The sequence below is a fragment of the Theropithecus gelada genome, chromosome 4, assembly GCF_003255815.1.
Source record: "Theropithecus gelada isolate Dixy chromosome 4, Tgel_1.0, whole genome shotgun sequence".
NCBI lineage: Eukaryota > Metazoa > Chordata > Mammalia > Primates > Cercopithecidae > Theropithecus > Theropithecus gelada.
The window spans coordinates 48,567,956-48,590,474 of NC_037671.1; the positions used below are offsets into that span (position 1 = coordinate 48,567,956).

The 22,519-nt window shown below is 40.4% G+C and overlaps 1 protein-coding gene across 4 annotated transcripts in view; it reads right to left on the minus strand.

Moving 5' to 3' along the window:
* The window catches only part of RCAN2 (regulator of calcineurin 2), a 258,795-nt gene that overhangs the window by 27,828 nt on the left and 208,448 nt on the right, over positions 1-22,519 (minus strand). The window lies entirely within an intron of this gene.

The following is a 22,519-nucleotide window of genomic DNA, read 5'->3' on the forward strand; positions in this document are numbered from 1 at the left end:
ACTCAGTTTGTGGCACTTGGTTATGACAGCCCCAGGAAACAAATATAGGCAGTCTCATAGACCTACAGAACCAGATGACTCTGGGAAGAATACAGAGCACCTAATATATCATGCCATGTCCCCCCCAGGAGAGGAGGAAGTGGATATTTTGGTCATTCCAAGGTGATGAGTATGAGATGTGTGTGTGTGTGTGTGTGTGTGTGTGTGTGTGTGTGTGTGTGTGTTGAGGCATAGGAGAAGAAAGATGAAGGAATAACTTGAAAGGGTTGGCAAGTAGGCAATGAGATGCCCGACTATGAGAGGTTGTGAGGAGAAAAGAGAAGCCAGGAGTATCACATTCGACTGAAAGAATGGGAAGAGGTGAGACTTCAAGGTTCTGGATGAGTTAGATAAATGAGTTTCATAGGAATGACACAGTGGGAAAAACAGTAGACAAAAAAATCGTAAGCCCAGAAGATAATTTTGTAAGTTTAAGGTTTCAGAAGGTTTTCAGTGTTAGATGCCCTAAGGGTCAACATGAGGCACGTGAATGGAATTGCGAGGGACGACGGGGTGAGGATGATGGGAATAGAGGATAAAGAATAGCGAGGTGAGAGGGTTGCATGGTCACCACCGACTCAGGAAGACAACAGGAAACAGAGTTATGGGACAACCATGAGCCAAATAAGCTGCATGAGAAACAGGAGGAGTGACCTGGAGAGCTATAGGGTATGGCAGCATAGGTTGAAAGAAAAGAGTTCAACTGGAGGGCAGGGGCTTCACAGAGATCATCTATAAAAAGGGATGGAACAACAACCTAGAAGCATGGGGGGATGCCAGGGAATTCTAAGCCTCATATTCTGGGCTTGAGAGGTGGGGAACTAGAGAGTAATCTGCCTAGCAATGTGTAATTGCTAGGGAATAAGCATTGCCCAGAGCAATGAAGGATTTAGTAAGGAGAGGATGTGGAGTGATTATTGTAGAGCACAAATGATACTCTGAGAAAATCAATAATGGGCTCTAGAGAAGAAAGTGGGAGAGGTTAGAATAGGGGTTGGAGGCTGGGCATGATAGCTCATGCCTGTAATCCCAGCACTTTGGGAGGCTGAGGCAGGAGGATCACCTGAGGTCAGGAGTTCAAGACCAGCCTAGCTGACATGGTAAAACCCAGTCTCTACTAAAATTATAAAAATCAGCTGTGCGTGGTGGCACATGGCTGTAATCTCTGCTACTCAGGAGGCTGAGGGAGGAGAATCGCTTGAATTCAGGAGGCAGAGGTTGCGGTGAGCCGAGATTGCGCCACTGCACTCCAGCCTGGGTGACAGAGCAAGACTCTGTCTCAAAAATAATAATAATAATAAATAAAATAAAATATGTTCCAGGTAGAATGTCTGAAGATGTGAGTGTGCTGCTTACCAAATAACAAACAGATCTAGGCCTAACTCAGGCCATATTTGAAATAAAATGATTATATAGTGTCAAATGTTTATCACTTCTCAATGGATACCATTGACAAGCTGTGGGCAAATCCCATGTTGAAGGACCACTCTGGATGTGATGGGCATTTCAGGAGGACCTTCTGAACAAGGGACTGCTATTGTAAACCTTTCAGGATGCAGACTCCTTATGTGATGGGCATAACTGGCCTGTGTGTGAGAGTTCCCACATCTGGACTTTAACCTATCAGGATTTCTTAGGCCAGCCAAAATTGTATGCAATTATGCTTTGTTCCATTTGTGGTCCTGATACTACCTAAATAAAAATCATTGTGAAAAGAGGAATCCTGCAATCCTTCTTCACTAATAAGAGAAGCAGACAGATGCTGTGTCATATAACTGCTTCAAGAAAAGATAGTTTGCTGGTAAAGGTACAGAAGCCTTTATCCTTTCTTGCTGAGTTCTTGTGAGAGACAAAGTTCTAATACTCAGCCCCAAACTCTAGAAGAAGCCATTTTGTTCTAAAAACTCATGGTTTCATCACACATCTCTCTCAGTGGAGCAAGTCCCATGATCCATGTCCCATTGTATTCTTTCTTTCCCAGTAGCGGTCCTAAAGTTCACTGTGGCTGAATAACATTGCTATGCAAAAGTATATTTTTAGTTTTCTTTAGTTAAAGAAATCTCCATTTCTCTGATTCTACTTAGTCATCATCTAAACATGTAGAACTGGAAAAATCTCCAAGCCCACAAACAAACAAACAAAAAACTCAAATGCCTTCAAAACAAACAAAAACATGTATGAGGACTATTAACTGGAACAGCCTTTGAACAAGGGAGGCAGAGCAGGGGTGACTCCAAGCATTATGGAACCCGAAGATTTCACACCTTGGGGAGACTTCCTTAAGAAAAATAATGGAAAACTAAGCACAGATATAAAAAATTATCCTGACATAGTGGTGCGTACCTGTGGTCTCACCACTCTGGAGGCTGAGCTGGGAGGATCACTTGAACCTGGGAGGCAGAGGTCACAGTGAGCCAAGATCATGCCACTGCACTCCAGGCTGGGTGACAGAGTAAGACCCTGTCTCAAAAAACAAAACAAAACAAAAAAAACAAAACACACAAAAAAAACAACTAAGCAACTAAGCACAAACATTGGAGGTTTGTTTTTTAAGAATGAGAACAAAAATCATTGAGAAACAACTTTTGCAAATTTCGCAAAAATATATAACCACATGAACACAATGCTAGGGCTCCACCAAGTCTTGGTAAAGACCAATGCAAATGAGGGCCCTAAAGCTGAAGCTTCATTTAACCCCGGGAAATATGCTCGAGAGAGTGTGAAGTATGTACTGTGCAGTCACAAAATAATCGAGTCCAGGTTTTCAGAACAGCTAAAACAAGCACAGTGTTTCTATCATTGTACTATACAGAAAAAAACCCCAAAACATTGTTTTTTCTATACTCTCACATTATTTCATTTCTGGTCATTAACACATGGAGTTTTTCTCACAGCAAGCAATTCTCCATTTCTCTGTAGACACCCACTGGATGTCCTACGCTTTAACTCAATTCTGACTCTATCTGCCTGAAGACAGTGCCAGATCCCAAAGGTTAAGGGCTCAGTACTCCCAGACTGCTCCACTTTGGACACCAATTGCACGTCCAGGTTTTGCTTCTGACCCACCAGATATAAACTGGAAGTTCCCACAACTCCCTCCTCAGGTTCGATCATTTGCTATAATGGCTTACAGAACTGAGGGAAGCACTTTACTTATGCTCATCCTTTTATTATAAAGAATACAACTCAGTAACAGTCAGACGGAAGAGATATATAGAGCAAGGTATACGAGAAGGGACACGGGCTTCCATGCTCCTCTCTGAACTATACCATGCTCTCAGTACCTCTACGTGTTCAGCAGCCTGGAAACTCCCTGCATGCTGTCCTTTGGGTTTTTATGAAGGCGTCCTTACACAGGCAGAATTGATCACATCATTGTCAATTGGTGATCAACTCTAACTTCAGCACCTCTCCCCTTCCCAGAGGTCAGACAGCAGGCTGAAAGACTGAAAGTTCTAACCCCATCTTGAGGCCACCCAGGGCCCCTAGTGTTCTCATTAGCATACAAAAAGACACTTATCACTGAGGATATTCCAGGGGTTCTTGGAACTGTGTGTCAGGAAACAGGGAGGAAGACAAAAAATATATTTCTTATTATATTCAAAACATTTATTTATTTATTTATTTTTGAGAGACTGAGTTTCACTCTTGTTGCCCAGGCTGGAGTGCAATGGCGCAACCTTGGCTCACCGCAACCTCTGCCTCCCAGGTTCAAGCAATTCTCCTGCCTCAGCCTCCCAAGTAGCTGGGATTACAGGCATGCACTACCACGCCCGGCTAATTTTGTATTTTTTTTTTTCAGTAGAAACAGGGTTTCTCCATGTTGAAGCTGGTCTCAAACTCCTGACCTCAGGTGATCTGCCAGCCTCGGCCTCCCAAAGTGCTGGGATTACAGGCGTGAACCACTGCGCCCAGACTATATTCAAAATATTATACTCTTAGCTGATGAGGGTCAATTCCCTAAAAGGTTTAATCAACAGAACGAGAGTCAAGAGACTTGAATCTGCAAAGTTTAAGTCAATGCACCCTATTATACATGGCTGAGTACATCCTTTCCTTGCCTAAATCCACTTTGTAAGTACCCAAGGTGGAGACCGAGGAAGAGGAGCAAGTGAGGGGTTTGCTTGGAACCCGTCCTGGAAGCTGTGCAATAAGTAGGGGCAGGTGAATGGACCAAGAGAGGAATCAAAAGGCAGCATGGTTTGTATGCCTAGGGCTCTTGTTGTTCTGACTCCAGGCAGTGACTGCCCATCCTTTGCGTGAGACCCTCTCATCACCCAAACCCAGGGCTTGTTCTGGTGGGGCACTCACCAGAGGCCATAGACCCTGGCTATGCCAAGCAAAGTACCATTTGTGGATGCCTGCAAGCCTCTTGCCCGCACCAGGACACTTCTAAGTCTCCCAATGGGTCTATGAAAATGTAGGAAGTAGCAGAAAGGAGCTCCTCCACATGTCCTCAGGATGGGGAGGAGGATGGATGAGGCATACTAAAGACCTCTGAGTGAGTAGTTATGAATACAGATCTCTGTTACATGCCACAAAATTGGGCTTCTGTGCATGGTAATAAATACTTTTTATGCAAAGGAAGGATCTGACAGTCCTTTTATAGCTGCCACATTTCAGTTTACAACATCAATGGCTGCTTTGGCTCAGGGCATTTCCTAAAAGCTGACAGCTTCAACCTTCCCTGGCCCATCAATTCCTCTTCTCTGATCATTAATCTGTACAAACGTCTGTGGCTGTCATCAGGCCTGATTAGATATAGGCTCTAATTGTGCATGTGTAATTGATGAAATGCACAGCCTCTTTTACAGCTTATCCAGTCTCACAAGGGGACAGGAATTTTACTTTAAATTCGTTTAGTCATTTATCTATAAGATATAGGTAAGAAGAGGCAGTATAAAGTTATGGTACTAGCAAACTCTAGAGCTACAGTACCTAGTTTAAATGCTGGTGCCAGCTGTGCAACCTTGAACAATGTACTTACCCATTGATACCTTAGTTTCCTTATCTATCAAATAGAAATAATGACAGTATCTACCTCATAGGGGTATCCTGGCTGTTAAGTAAATTAGTATATTTATATCACTTTAAAAGGTGCTGAGCACAGTAAGTGTGTGTGAGCTGTTATTAATCCCAGATTGTTTATATGCCTGTATTTGGCTTATTAGCTCTATATCCAAATCACCCTATATCCAGAACCAAGTATATTATATCTATGTCTACATCTATCTATATATTTATATCCATACTTGTACCGGTATATAATCTTCAAAGATTGTAAAGAGCAATTATAGGAATATCAGCAAAATGTCTCCTATGAAATCAACTCTAATTAAACTAACTTGATTTTATTGATGTTATTATCTACTTAAAATGTAGAGCCCAAATTAACCACAAAATTTCTTTTTTGTCTGTAAAGGTTTAAACATGTCCTTTACAAAACAACATGGTAAATTAAATCATTCTAAGGAGGAAATCAACTGGGTAATTGCCTTCAATCTTTCCCTTTGGGGATCCTGCACCATTAGCTGGAGCTCAGAGAGACCAGGAGCAAAGGATAAAGATGCCAGTGACTATTGAAAACATCAGAAGCTCACACACAGAGTAGGTAAGCCCCTCCTACCTGGTTCCTTTCTCCTCTTCTCCCAACACGCCTCTACTGTCTTTTAGACAAAGCTATCTCCAGACCTCCACACCCCATGTTCAATTGTTTTGTTGAGATTTCCAATAGGTGCCTTCCATGTAATGGCCCTCAAGCCATTTTTTTTAATGCTGCGGCCTCTAAATCTGCCACTCAGCCTATCACAATAAACAGCCCCCCTCTACCCAGTTGCTCAAGCAGGCAACCTAAATGTTATCCTGATCTCTTCCTTCTCCCTCACTTCCACATCCCACTACTCAACAAGCCCTGTGTTCTCTGGACCTTTCAGCAGTACATCTCCCATCAGTCCCCTGTTCATCCTGCCATCTATTTTGTGGCTGACACCATGACTGCACTTGGTCTCCCTGGTCTCTGTCTGGCCACCCAAGAATCAACCTTGGAAGCCTGCTGCTAGAGAGGTCTTTCTAAAAGAGAAAATTCTGGGCTGGATGCAGTAGCTCATGGTTGTAATCCTAGCAGTTTGGGAGGCCAAGGTGGGAGGATTGCTTGAGTTCAGGAGTTTGAGACCAGCCTTGACAACACAGTGAGGCTCTGTCTTAAATAAATAAATAAAGTAAGAGAAAATTCTGATCATATCATTCCTCTATAAAATTCTTTAGTGGCTCCCCATAGCTTTTAGAATAAGGCTCTGCTTGGCATTAAAGGCCCTTCATAAAATGGCCATCACCCACCCCACTAATCTCACACCTCTCCTTTGCTTTTGTTGCCTGTTCCAGCCAAACTTCTCTTTATAGGTTCCCAAAGGCAGGTTATGCTGTGTCTGCAAGCCTTCTCATTTGCCCTTTCTTCTGCCAGTAACAGCCTTTTCCTCCAGATAACTTTCTAATTATCTGTCAAGTCCTAGCTCATATCTCAAATCCAAGAAATCTGTCCTGAATCCCATTAAGGTTTAGACATCCTTCTGCTGTGCTCCCTTAACAGTGTTGTTAATGAGGGCAAATGTGCCATCATTAACTGGATTACAAGAACTTCAAGGGCAGGAATGGTGTCATTTTTGTGTTTTGCTCATGTATTCATTATTGAGTGCCAACTGTGTGTATGCAGATGCCTACACTTTGGAAAGGGATCACTTGGTGATGAAATGAACCAGACTACGTTGAGAGAACAGTCCTCCCTCCCACACACTACCTTTTGGTGAATTTGTTCTTTTCTTCAAAGTTATCCTTCAACCAAAGCAACAAATGCACACTGAACATATGTATTAAGATCCTCTGTAATGTAATAAAACAGGGATGCCAAAATAAAATTATACAAATTTCTTCCCGGAAGTCTTTCTTGACTACTCACCTACCAAATATCCTTCCTCTATGGAGCTTTAATCTCCAATTCCTCTTACTATTTAAAATATTATGAATATATTTCAGAATAATGTGCCATCAGAGAGTGTGCGTGTGTGTATGCCTCTGTGTGTGTGTGTGTGTGTGTGTGTGTGTGTGTGTATAGGGGGGTGGTCAAGGAAGAAATGGCCTGTAAGAGGTGGATAGAATTTGTATGTGTGGAAATAAGTGGCAGTTGAAGACTTCATAATTCTCCAGGCAGGAGAGCAGCATTATCAAAGGCTTAAATATTTACATTAATATGATGTTGTTTCAAAAAAAAAAAGGTATTTTAAGGGATTAAGAAGAGGATAAAAAGAATACTTGGTCCTAAGCCATATTTTGCTAGGAATGGCCTTGTTTGTTGCACAATAACATCTGTTATTAAATACCTACAGAATTATAGGAAACATAAACCAAATGAGATTTGAGATTTTGGTATTTTAACAGTCAGCATTCACATATTTTTTACAACATTTATTTAATAGCAAGATGCTTCACTGAATACGTTCCATTTGAATTCCAAATGACGGGTTATGAGCCTGCTGATGCAGATAGGCAAACTGCTCACCAGCTTGGAGCCTCTTTAAAAAATTACCCCTTTCCAGAATGCTACCCAGTGTTGTAGCTGAAAGAAGTAGAAAATGTACTTCTAAAAACAAGCAGTGTTCCTACCTTCTCAACATTGAGGTGAAGGCTCTGTTTTAAAATCAGGCTATCAATAATTGATGAGGACATTTTTAGTAAGTTTAACGTTAAATTAAAGGGCTAAATCCTAAATATGTTCCATATCACGTCCTTCTGAAGACAGGCAATTTAAAATTTAATCCATTCATTTTGCCATTTGGCAAATGATCAAAGTAAGCTTTTCAAAGGCAGTAACGTATCCTTTAACTTATTTTTCCCATGAAATCAAAATGGCATTTGCATTCTTTTAAGACGCAGATATAAGGAACTTCTTATGATTCAATCATTAAATTTAGAAAGTGTGCAGCTTGTTATACTCCTAATCTCTTTTCCTCCTCTCTATCTCACCTTTTCTATTTTATTTGTTTTCCTCTGTTCTTTATGTAATGACATAAAAAGAATGTATATTAATGATGAAACCTTACATAAAATTTAAATCTCTCATGTTCAAATTCCTTAAGATTTGAAACAAAAATGATTGTTTCAACCAATCACAGATTCAGGACACAAGAGACCTGAAGGAAAGTCTTTCCAAATTGAAACATGACAGTCAACATCTATCATGGCTGAAGTGGATTTCCTAGAAACAAAATCGACTCTTCGTCTATGGCTAACACTGCCCAAAATTTGGGAATGCAATTTTGCACAGTGGTTAAATTTTCATATGGGAATTTATTAGATATGACTTAGGTTAAAATGCTTTCTATATGCCAAGTCCACACTAGCCCCCTCACATGTGCTAATTTATTTCATTCTCACAATAAACTTATGAGGCAGATGAAGAAACGAGTTAAAAGAGATTAAACGATCTGCCTAAGGTGGTCAGCTTGTCAGTGACAGAATGTAGATTTCATCCCAGAGGGCTATCTATGGCAGAGGGAAGCTGGGTCAATATGGCTTCATCCCTTTCAGTGCATCTCGCCCAGTGGGATGGACATATCTTTTGTCTTCAGTCAGTTTTTCTCATGTATATTTCACAGACCAGCAGCAGTATGAAGAATTCTTCTGCAATCCTAGAGAAATGACTGGAAATGAAAAAGAAGCTGGTTCTGTCAAAAGGAAGAGAGCTTCACATAAGCAGCTCAGATTAGAAGTGCCTGAAAATTGGATCATATTGATGAAACTTGGTTTCCTCCATGTGTGTGGGCATGGGTGTGTGTATATGTGTGTGTGTTACACACAAAACTTCAGGATTGTTGAATGTAGGCATCACTCAGTGCCAAAACCATTGTCAGCTAAGCAAGAACATTTGAGAATTCCCTTTTCTCCATGTGGTAGAAATGAAAGTTTAGGGAGAGTTAGGGAAGCTGGGTAAAGCCAGTAATTTATAGATAGTGTCCACTAAAATTAGGAAGACTACACAATGCATCGTCCAAGCTAGGAGCGGGGTGCTATTAATTATGCTGTGACTTCAGGACTGTCTTGGGCACACTGGATATGTGGTTACCAATTGGCTGGTCCTCTGAGTTACTAATCCTGAAACCGTGGTTCTCAGCTCACTGGAGAGACGTGACAGTCCTCTTGATGAGTGGAACCTGTCAAAACGTGCAGGCCTTCTCTGCAGTTCTCAGCAGCAAAGCATGCTCATTCCATAAATGTGCTTTCTACCAAGGGCTACTTATTTGTGATCTAATAAAAGTTACAGAATAAATGTTTATTCCATAACAGTTCATAAATGAGTTTACAAAATGATTCTAGTTATTCAGCTTAAAAACATGGCTGTTGCTGCACAACTCTCGGTACTCCTGTAGCACACGGGCATATGGAGAGTTGGAATTCTTGCATCTAGTAGAAATAATAATTATCACTAACACGAGTTCTTCCTAAATGCAGACACTGTTCTAAGTGCTTTACATCCTTATAGTCCAACTTATGGATAACAGATCAGCAGTGGCAGCATCTCCTGGAAGCTTCCTAAATAAGCGTTATCTCAGGTCACAAGTCTCTAGACCTACTAATTTAGAATCTTTATCTCAACAAGACCCCCCAGATAATCAGTATCCCATTGAAGTTTAAGAGGTACCAGTTTAGAAGACATGTGTTGGACCATTTAAGACCTAAGCACTTCCTGATTCTGAATAAATTGATTCATATAATTGTGCTACTAAGAATTACCATTACTGTCCTTGGGCGTTAATAGTTTTCAGTTCTTTGCATTAATTAATGCATTAACTCTTGTTGACTCGTTTGTTCTTACAATCATGACATTGTTTTTCCTTTGATTATTATCATGTTATCTGCACGTTCTTTGTTTTGACTGAGTTTTCTCCCCACTGCAAAGAGGGAACACATTGGGTAGGTGGGACACTGTTGTAAGTTCCCATGAACAAGTGAAGAAGAGAATGTGCAGAGACATTCAAATGATACAAGCTTTGACCTGAGCTGATTGGTAATGTGAACCCCAATCTGCCTAGGAGTATCCCCAGAAGGATTTCTTTCTGCTGTTTTGTGTTGCCTAATCCTGGTACATTTAAGATGAAGCAGTACATCCATGAGAATGAGACCATCCTCAGGCTGTGCGTCATGGATGATATAAGCAGCAGATTCCCTGATTTCACTGAATTGTAACTGCTTTTCCCACAGGGTCTCAGTGATCAAGCTTTCTCTCCAGCATCATTTTAACCTCTATTCTTGGAAGGGATGCCGGAGGTGACTGATTGCAACCCCTCTACTTGAAAGTTGAAAGAGGCAAAGCACAGAGGAGCGGATGACATGCCTAAGGCCCCATCACCAGTCAGAGGCAGACCTGCATAGAACTTGGGATGAGAATGTAGGGACACACAAAACCCAAAGACATTCCACCAACATTTAAAATCAAGAATTTTCTCTGATGTATTCTGCCCTTGTAAATGATGCAAAGGGTTTGAACAACTCAAAACAAACAAGCAAACGAACAGGTCTGGGAGAAGTTTTTTCGAAATCATCAAATATAGATTTCAACCCAATTTTTTAATTTCATAAAACCAAGGCCAAAAGAGGTTAAGTGATTAGTTAAAGGTTATGGGCAAGTGGTGGTAATGTCAAGCTTCTAATTCATACATTTGCCAAGCTCTAGCTTTGAATGATATTGTAACTTGAAAGGAATAATGTTGTTCTTTATAGAAAATAACATGGTCATGGTAGACCACTTGGAAAAATATAAACAAACATAAGGACAAAGTGACCCATACATTAAAGATAATCACTGTTAATATTTTTATTAAATGAAAAGCATTACATTTAACTTTACCAAAGTTTATCAGAAAAAAAGAATTAAAGAGGGTGGGTATGGTGGCTCACGCCTATAATCCCAGCACTCTGGGAGGCCAAGGTGAGAGGATCACTTGAGCCCAGGAATTTGAGACCAGCCTGAGCAACATAAGGAGACCCCATCTCTACAAAACAAACAAACAAAAACAAGGTGGGCATAGTGGCATGCACTGGTGGTCTCAGCTACTTGGGAGCCTGAGGTGGGAGGATCATTTGAGCCTGGGAAGTTGAGGCTGCAGTGAACCATGATCATGTCACTGTGCCCCAGCCTGGGGAACAGAGCGAGACACTGTGTAAAATAAAATAAAATAAAAAATAAAATAAAATAAAATAAAATAAAATAAGAAATATGAGAAATTGCTGACTTTCAGAAAAAGATTTCTTTAAAACAAGAAATATTCATTTCCTGAAGGAGTCTTCTATAGTTTTAAATACAAATCTCAAGAAAAATAAATTTATGTTTCTAGGTGTAAAATCTGTCATCTGTCTTAAGAAAATCAGAAGATATTATAATACTGATACCTAAATACAATTTTAAGACTTCTATTTTCTAATTTAAAAACAACCTGAGCCTACTTAAGAATAATATCATGGAAAAGGGCAAATTTATAAAATATTACATAAAAGTAACAAAAGCAGTGGTAGAAAAAAAAAATAGCCACATACAGACATACAGAAGTAACTGTAATGGTCATATATGAAATAAACAAAAAATAAATTTACAAGAACAGTTAGTGACTCTCTTAATTCTTACTCTAAGTTTCCTGACCTGTGGGAGTTTGGATTTGCTGTTTCAGAAAACACCATTTTATTCACTTCATTAATGGCACAAATTTTACTTGTTTCATTAAATAATCATGTCTGTTTCATTTTTTTCCTCCTAAAATTCCTAAATGCATTTCTACTGTTGTTGAAGAGAGAAGACATAAGCCGTTATCTCATTGGTAATTCCACAAAAAATTGTACTTCCAGGTTCCTAATTCTATCATTTGTGTTATTATATCAAATGTGTTCTTTAATAAAGTCACTCATCATAAAACCCTCTGAGTTGGTGTCTCACGTTCAATGGATCAGGTTTTAGACCTGCTATATAATGGTCATAACTGGATTTCTCTTCATCTAAATCTCGGGTTATTTTGACTGTTTCATGTATCTCATATCTTCCTCTTTCTTGGAGTGACATTTTATGTTGTGTGAGAAAAAATCTTTGAGTAGGCCCTCTCCTCCCACGATAGTGACAAGTGATAAATATTCCGAGTCGTTGACTGGCCAAATATGTGTGTATTTTGCCATCACACTAGACTGAGAGTTTGACTTAGAACGTAATCCAGGTTAGGAATCACTTCAGTTGCCCCCAGAATACGACTCCACTGTTTTCTAGCCAACTGTGTTATAGAAGACAAGTGAGATCCTGGCCTTGTTTTGTCTTTGGAAGCTTTACAGAATTTCTCTAATTTTGGAGTTCAGAACTTTTAGTAAAATGTGACTAGATGTGTGATTTTTTCCCCATTATTTCTGGAAGGCAGGGGTCAACAAACTAAGTCAAATCTGGCCTGATGCCTATTTATGTTTAATAAGGTTTTGTTGGAATGCAGTCACTTCCATTTGTTACGTGTTGAAGCTTTTGTGCTGCAGTACAGTCAAGAAGTATGACCTGCAAAACCTAAACTATTTACTATCTGGTTCTTCACAGAAAAAAATTGCCAGCTGTTCCTATAGACATTCAGTGGGCTTTTATTGTGTCTTTGTTCATAGCTTCTTCATATTCATATTTAGATAATTTCTTCCTCTCCATTGTTTCTACTACCTTCCTTCAGAATTCCTAGTTGGATAGGGGATTTCTTGCATCTATTATCTGTTTTTCTTTTCTTCCATATTTTCCATCTCTTTGTCTTTTGACTCTGTATTCTCAGAATTCCTCCCACATTATTTTTCAGATCATTAACCTATTCCTCAGTTAGGAGTTCCACTCTTCTGCTAAATTTTCCAATAAATTTTGCCAGCAAGGAATGCTTATTGTGTTCTAAAATATCTCTTTTTTTTCACAGCAGCTGTATTCTTGTGTTACAGCTGTCATAGCCTGTTAAATATTTCTGCAAATATTAAATAGATCTCTTTTTAAGAAAGATCTTGTCTACTTTCTGCATTAGCTCTGAATACTCTAGGTCACCTGTGCTCTTGGTTTATCTCACTAGTTATGTATCTTGCTGTTGGTTCTTCTCAAGCGCATGGAGATCCTTGGTCGTGCATTCACAACATTACAATGAAGCTGGTAAATAAAGATGGCTGGAGGGGTGCCAGCTGCAGTTGTGCAGATACAGGCCTTTCTTGGACGGTAGGCTGAGCCCTGTGAGTGGAGGTTTTGTATACAGGAGCTTCATTTAGGAGTGCTGTCAGGATCAACACCTGTGGAGACCTGAGGGACTCAGGAGTGGGCAGAGGGAGGAGTTGAACTCAATGCAGTGCCAACAAAGGCCTCAGCAGATTCAAGGTGGCAAGGAGATCCAGTTCAGGATTTTACGTTCCCCTCCTCTCTCATGGAGCAGTCACAGGGCAAGAGCTATCCCTGGGGAGGGAGAGTGGCCCTGGGAGGTGATGCTCACTCTCCAAGGCTGAGGACTATTCTCATAGAGGGACTCAGCTGAGAACATTCAGTTGCCCATATGTCAGAGGTAGCAAATGACTGCTGCGGGCCTGCTTGAGGATCTGGGCTGCTCATCACAGCTTCACTACACCCTGGATGGGAAGACTGGGGGCTTGGGCTTGTAGGCGGGAAGTGCTGACAGGCTTCAGGACACAGGAGCCAGGTGGAGTCAAGTGAGTACAGGGCCCCAGGACTAAGCCCACCAGAGTGGCTTTACTCTGGGGCAGGTAGAGCCTGCTGCAGGTGGAGGAGAGAAGCGCTGACTCTGAGGGCTGCAGGAGTGCCGGGACCTTGCTGAGGGGCAATGGGCCTCCGCACCATCTGCATGATTCTTTTAGGCCATTCGATGCTCCCACTTTGTGCCATGCTCACAGACCACCCTGTCATTACCAATTTCTGTGGAGGGATCCCCTAGGCTCTATGAGGTTGCAGCTGGCATCGTGGAGAAGGTGGGCCCCGGAGTCGGACTGAGCTTCTCGTCAGTCAGTGACATGTATTTACTCGCTGTGCGTGATTGGCTGTCTTCTCAGATGGTTCCCAGTGACCCTCACATCCTGCTATTCATGCCCTTATGCAAGCCCCTCCCTTTGAATATAGTCTGGATGTAGGGATTTGCTTTAAATAATACAATCGGTCAAAAGTGATGGGCTGTCACTTCTGAGAGGAGTGCACACAAAAAAACTGTGACTCCTCGTTTTATTCTCTCTGGCTTCTCTCAATGGCCTCCTCTGATGAAGCAAGCTGCTGTGGTGTGAGCTGCCCTCTGGAGAACCCCACATGGCAAGGAACGGGGTGACCATCAGCCAACAACCAGAGAGGAACCGAGGCCCTCATCCAACAGCCTGCGAGGAGCTGAATCCTGCCAACAGCCACTGAGTGAGCTTACAAGTGCTTCCTTCCCCAGTCAAACCTTGAGATAAGGCTGTAGCCACAGCCAGTTCTGTGATACATCCTTGTGAGAGTTCCTGAGCTAAAGACTCAATTAAGTCATGCCTGGATTCCTGATTCACACATACTGTGAGAGAATACACATGTGTTGTTTTAATCCACTGAGTTTTGAGGCAATTTACTACCTATTTAACAGAGTTTTCCAGAGAATCAGAGCCAACAGGACATGTATATGTCTGTCTGCCTGCCTATCTCTCTGTCTGTCCATCCATCTGTCCATCTGTCTATCTAATGAGAGAAAGAGATTTATTCTAAGGAAGGGGCTCATGGGCTTATGGAGGCTTGACAAGGCTGAAATCTGCCAGGTAAGCCAACAGGCTGGAGCGGTAAGATGAGTTGCAGCTCCAGTCTAAAGACAGTCTAATGACAGACTTCTTAGAGAGCTCAGTCTTTGTTCTATTAAGACCTACAACTGATTGGATGAAGCCCACACAGGCTATGAAGGTTAAACTGCTTTACTCAGAGCCCACCAATTTAAATGTTAATCTCATTCAAAAATACCTTCACAGAAACATCCAAAACAATGTTTGACCAAACATTTGAGCACCATGGCCCAGCCAAGTTGACACAAATTTAACCATCTCAGCTACCCAACCACAGACAACAAATCCACTGGTGAACTAAGGCCAGTACTTAATCCCACCACATTTCCATCCCTGCAGCTGTATAACAAAAATTTAAAGATTATCATAAAAATTAGATAACAGGATACTTGCAAAGCACTTGGCACATGGTGCTCAGTAAATGGTTTCTTTCTCTTTTACTTGCTTCCTTTCCCTTACTTGTGGTAGTGGTAGTAGGGGTAACCTGGATAATGTTCATGATTATTCTGGGAAGTAGAAAGAAATACATCTCATGCTGAATTAACACACACTACTCTGTTTTGTACACCAGTCTCTTTTAGGTTTAACTGTTTCCCTATCTCTGAAAAACTAGCCAGTGTCATGTGCACCACTATAATGAACAACCAAGTAGGTGATGGGATTTGTGCTGTAGTGATTGGGCCAAGGTAAAGCCAGCATTCAACACTCTTCAGATATAAGCTTTATATCACAAAACAGTAACAGATATTATCACTTTTTAATTGTGGAGAAGTTAAGAACCTGTCAAAAGTCACTCAGCTAGTGACGGTACAGCTGGGATTGACAAACAATGTTTGTCAGACCAATGTTTGTCTCTGAGGCTTATGTCCTTTTCTATCAAATGCTTGCACAGTTCTGTCCATTGTTATACAAAATAGCCAATATTGCTAAAAAGATGAACGTGGCAAAATATTAATATCTTAATGATCATCTAAAGCTCCAAAATGGAGTTAAATATGGGTTACACCTTTTACAAGGGCTTTCTACTTCTACCTGCCCCTCACCTTCAGCCGAGTGAAACTGATCGCATCCTCCTTAGACTCTCTACTGAACCTTGTACATTCTGTCACCACAGCACCTGTAACAAGTTATTGTGCTTCTTTAAAGAGTCTACCTCTTGTGAAACTATTGCTAGCCTCTTGAAATAAGGGACAATGACTTATTCCTGTTAGGTGGTAGGTTTATAGAAGTTTATTTCATTATGCTTCACAACTCACATATATATAGACACATAAGTACTTTTATGTATATTAAATGTCACACAATACATAAAAACAAAAAATTGGAAAAAGATACATCAAAATGTTAAAATGTTTTTCTGTTATAAAACTGTGTTAACACTCTTTGTCTTTTTGGGCATACTCTTTAATTTTTCTGTAAATATGTAATGTTTCTATAATTAGAAAAAACAAACTTTAAAAATAGGACTTTTTTGAATTAGAATAATAATTTTCAGTCTGTATTACTCCTAGAAGAAATTGGTTTCGTAAGTTCATTTTATATTCAGTAGATACTCTATTGTAAAAGTATAGACTCTCCTTTTTCATTTGGTTCTGAGTTTGGCTTTTGCAAGTTTTAAACGGAGGTTCCAAGATGTTATGAATAAGTTCCATGTTCACCGTATTTAAGCCCCTCTAAGCGTCTTTCATTGTAGCTGTTTTGCTTAGAGTTCAAAGGTGTCTGATCTTTACAAATATTCTTGAATATTTTACCTGTCCTGCCTTATATAAGCCTTCATGGACCTTAGCTATGTCTGTGTTTGTTTTTATTTTAAGGAATGGTACCCACTGCTGTGGTATTTTTAATTTCAGGAGCTGGTGTTCCAACGTTTTGGAAGTGGGCAGCTCACACTCACACTATTTTCCCTAGTGCCCTTCCTGATGGACCAACATGATTCGATTTGGCCAGCGGGGAAATTGGTTTAACAGACTTTCCGACATCTATTCTTCCTTCCACTAAAGATGAGGGCACAGAATTCACAGTTTCTCTGCTCTCTCTGTTTCATCCATGAAAACATGTTTTGTATACTACTAATAAAGATAACATTAACATTATAGTGTTTGTGTAGCACTTTAGGGTTTATAAGTTGCTTTCACATATGTTGTCTACCTTTGATATTGATTATATCGTTGATGTTCATAACTCTCTGAGGTATACAGAGGAAGCATTACTATCACCACTTTTCAGATGAAGAAAATACAATTTAAGGAGCTTAAGTGATTTTCCCTTGCTGAAGTTAATCTCTTCATTCTAGTTGGAATAACTAAAGTTATGACCATAGCTCCTTTATCACATGAGAAGAAAATCTTGTGCAGCATTGTAAAAATGCATAAATAATAAACATGAACAGATATAAATAGACTTATAAATATCTCAGGACCATTAGGTTTGCTCTCTTTATACAGTGCAGAAGAGATTAATCAACACTGATTTGGCTGAACGGCTGTGTCCATCTATGGCATGGGCATTTTCTCTAAATGAAAATGTAGCTGTTGAGCTAATCATGATCATCTCCTTATCAGAGAGCTGTAAGAGTGTGGCAGATTTTTTTTTTTTTTTTTTTTTTAATTTTAATCATGAGTTGTGTGTTTCTTTTGTGAACAAGCCTAATCCCTGCATTTTGTTCTTAGGGCAAAGTTGGCCTGTAGTTAGCCTTATGAAAGGCTGGGTATGTAAGATGCTGAGAAAGATGATGAGGAGTCAGCCGAATGGAGCACAGCATGCAGGTTTACTATGGATCCTGCAGCAAGTAAAATTTGGACTGTGATTATTTTATCATTTACTTTCCAGCAGCATTTTGGCTGACTTCCTGTTTGTGGTTCACATATTAACACAGAGCTTACGTAAGACAAGAAGGTATTTAACCTGCAAACCTTTGATAAGGGGAAAGTGTTTTCTCGAGAACTTCTGTTTTTGGAATGCTGTTTGCATCTGCAGAGGAATGTATTAATTGATGGTTTCTTTCATTGAATCCCATTACTCTATTCAGGTAGCTATAGGTGGGTCATCTACTGCCTCTACTGTGGAAGCAGAAAACAAAGGGTCAGATTCTTGGCCTTGGGTTCGAAAGCTGAGGTACAGCTCCTAGCACAAAATTTTTGGAGGTATGTTTGCAGAAACAGTCGTTCCATCAAAGAGAAGATAAAAATTCTCTAGACTAGGGCAAAGTGGGAGAGTTAGAGAAGGGAGCAGTAAGGTTGTATGCTGATGTGGGTCTCTGAGTACGGGCTCTGCATCCCCGCACCCCACCTTGGTCACAACCTCCAAAGGGTGGTAAAACTCTGGGATCCAAGTGAGTTGAGAGATCTGAAACAGACAGCACCTGTGCCTCACCACCTGGAGAGGGAGGAGTGGTCAGGAAAGCAGCCAGCCTCCAGAATCCCTCTCCCATGTCCTATTTTAACAATTGAGCAGACATGGTTGTGTGGACATCTAGGCAGAGAGGTCCCAAGACAGCCCCAGTGGATTTCCCATAGTTCTAGAGTATAACGGAAGAACCACCAAGTACTTTCTGAGTTTTTCCAAGAGGGGTATAGATGTAGGCTGAGAGAGCAGGAGACCCAAGGAGACCCTTTGGCCAGGACAAGGAAGATGGAGGGTAACCACGTGGCCTCTTAACAAGGGAGCAAATGGAAACATGGGCACTTCCTGCCATGAGGGATAGATGCAGATGACTGGAACCAGCAGGCTGAGAATACAGTGGTGGATGTTGGCTAAATTTAAACAAGGTCACTGTTACTCTTAACAACCATATCTCAACATTTTGACAATGCATAAGAGTTTTATTGTATTATTTATTTTTTGAGACAGGTCTCACTCTGTTGCCCAGGCTGGAGTACAGTGGTGCAAACATCACCTTTTTTTTTTTTTTTTTTTTTTCCACACTTGATCAGGAAGTGTGTGTAAGGGTTTTAAATTCAACATCTGTTTGGGAGTGGTCTGAATTGACTGAGAAAACCCTGAGGTGGCTAAGATTATATTCTTATGATCAGCAGACTAGGGTTTTACAGTAGATACTATTTTTGCTACAAAAAATAAAGGACATTATTGCTTTTGTTTCCCTGAGTCAATTGCCTTTGACGTCTGTAGCCTCTATGCCCTGCTAAAGCTCATGATGAGAATGCAATCACAGTGCAAAATAATTGGTGAGTTTGCCAACACCGGACTTGGCTCCACCATCTTCTCTCAAATAGAGACCTCCTCTGAGCCACTCAGATGGCACCCAAAGTCATTGTTCTTTTAATGGCGGGACACTAAAAATCATAAAACCTTTTTTGCTAGCTTGGTATAAGCATCACCTAGTTTTTATTCTTGAGAAAGAAAAGCTGTTTGATTGTCAGAGGCTAGTGATGACAAAGTGCTTGTAGCATGACCACAGAGCTAAGACTTTCATTTTGCTACACAGCTATTGAGACACAGGCTCTTCTCTACTACTCCGTCTTAGAGCTTGGTTAATTTCTCATGATCTATCCACGCAAATGCCACATAAAAATAATGAGATGGGACCAGAAAGTTTCTTAAAGTATGGAAGATGTTCCACAAATGCAACAACAGTAAATGGACATCCACTATGAGGTCATCACCATTTTAGTGAGCTGGGTTCTTTTCCCAAACAAAGAATATTTGAAAGAAAAACTATGGACTGGGTGCGGTGGCTCACATCTGTAATCCCAGCACTTTGGGAGGCCAAGGCGGGTGGATCACGATGTCCAGAGTTCGAGACCAGCTTGGCCAACATGGTGAAATCCCATCTCTACCAAGAATACAAAAATTAGCCAGGCGTGGTGGCGTGCACCTGTAGTCCCAGCTACTCGGGAGGCTGAGACAGAAGAATCACTTGAACCTAGGAGGTGGAGGTTGCAGTGAGCTGAGATTGTGCCACTGCACTCCAGCCTGGGTAACAGAGAGAGACTTTGTCTTAAAATCAAAAACAAAACAAAACAAAACAAAACCCCACAACTATGCAGGGTTGGTGTGTAGAATTCTAGTGGATTAGTGGATATTATTATATCATGAGAGGTTTCCTCGGGATATCTGCCTTCAGTTATGGGCGCCAGCAGCAGTGACCATCATAGAGTATACTTTGCCACGACACAAGCTCTGAGGAGAGAGAAGCCCCCACCACAGGAAGCAGCAACGGTGTCCAGGAGTATGTAAGGTGTGACCACAACTAGGAGCTCTGTGGTCCCACGGTTTAAATATCCCACTATCAAAAGAGACATCCATGAGACCTGTCAATCTGCACTGGCCAAAACACAAAGAATGTGTTTAAACTCTAATCTAGTCACCATCAAACTGTCCCTGTTTCAGATCTGAGGAGTTATACACAGTCTTTCCCACAAAATGCTACTTTGGGGAATATTTTAAATACAAAAACCTGTCTGTGTTTGAAAGAAGGTGTCCCACAAGCTCATACATAAGGACTTTAAACTGCAATCACACTTTTTCAGCACTCAAGCATGGGAGTTGAAATTGCGCTGAAAGTTCTCTGGACTGCATTAAATCATCCTCTTGGCCGTGCATCAGCTACAGTTTATTTCCTCTTGATGGAGCCTTTGCTTCCCAGATCGGTTGAACAGAGCAGCAAGTGTGTGTGTGTCATTTTGTAAGCTAGACAGGGCTAGAAGTGAGTGGCAGCCTCCAAACAGATACCTGGGTTGACTTCCCCTGAAACTAGGTATGAGTTTCATTAAGTTCTTAAGCAGATACCATCAGCACTATCAGGCCTTTATGTGGAAATGGAAGACAACTGCAGGCTGGGAATGCAGCCTCTGTCTGCAAGGGCAAGAATAAAACATTGTTTTGTTCTATCAAAAAAGTAATTTAGAATGGTGGTTTAGGAAAAAAGAAAGATCAGCAAAGCTGTCCCTTTCGATTGTCTGTTCTCAAGTCTTTTATTGTTTCATTTGTGGAAAGTGTTGGTTTTCTATTTGTACATCCTTCTCTGTTCTATCACAAATGGGCTCAGATATCCACATGGCTATTTACCTGACCTTGTTAACTTTCCTATAAGGAAGCCCAGTGATCTGGGTAAAATACCACTCTTGGTGAAAACTATTTTCCCACAGGAGGAGAAATGACTTTTTCTATAGGTAGATGACTATGGAACTAAATATTCACACTAAGACATATTTCAGTGTAAAAGAAGGTGTTGATAATTATGACAGGAGGACTAGTACCCAGCAGAACTGTCCTGGGCCAGTTAGGGTGTGTGGTTGCCCCATCAATGGATCATGAAGAACAATGTAAAAATAAATCACTTTCTTCAAAGTAGACAATACATTTTGCACCCATAAACATTCGTTGACTTCACTTTTTAAACTTTTTTTTTTTTTCTAGAAAGTAGGTTTTAATTTTACTTATTTATTTATTTTTTTGGTCTATAAAGAAGGAAAAGTTACTGTACCCCCTTTCACCACCTAAATATTTTTTATTTATGCCAGAGGGAGGCATAGATGGGGCAGGGTGTGGGTGGGTGTGGGGAAGGGAGTGTTCTAAAGGGTTATACTCAATTGAAGATTTAATCTATTTCTGTCTTCTTGAGTAGCTACTCCTCCCATGCCCTCACCCCACCTTATGATAAAAGGATCTAAAAAGAGGGAAACTACATTCTCTGAGACAAAGTGCTAAAAGTAGCTGCAGCTCTTCAGGTCACTACTCTGACTTAGATGAACTTGACTTGACATTAGATGTTCAAAGATGGAGGCTCTCTAAAGAGGTGACTTAGCTCTATCAGAAGACCTGTTTAGGGGGATGTCCTAGCTTAGAAGTCACAATTGATTTTCCCTCATTATAAAATAATAATATTACCTGATAATCTTCAAGATACCTCTTGCCCATTTCTATCCATTCCCTCTTCTTTGCACAAAAGATGTCACCTAAGACATCCATGAAATGCAGACAAGTATCTTAGCCCCAAAGGACTCTGGAGACAGGAATCCTTTTATTACTATTTGAAGTAATTTACTTTAACTTTGTATTTTGATATAATTTCAAGATTTAGAGAAAAGTGGCAAAAATACAGTAATACAAAGAATTCCTATATAACCTTCATCCAGATTCCCCAATATGCATATCTTATGACATTTTCTTTATCCTTTTGTCCCATCCATCCTTTACACACACACACACACACATGCACACACGAAAAAAACACAAACTTTATTCCTGAATCATTTGAGAAAAGTTTCAGATATACGCCCTTTTACCTCTAAAATGTTTTATATATTTACTAAAATCAAGGACATTCTCTTCTATAACCACTGTACAATTATCAAAACCAGGAAATTAACACTGATACAATATTATAATCTATAAACCACTTTCCATTATGGTCAATTGTCCCATTAATGTCTTTTATAACACAAGAAAATCACAAGAAATTCACACATAATGTATTGAACAATTATCATCTCGCTTTAGTCTCCTTTCATCTGGAACATTCCTCACTCTTTGACATTGACATCTTTGTATTGTACAGGCCAGGTATTTTGTACAATGTCCCTTAATTTGGATTTGTTTGCTGTTTCCTCATGATTACAATCAGGCAATACATCTCTGGAACCCTGTTGCAAATATTTTAAAATTCCATATACTAGATGGTTATTTT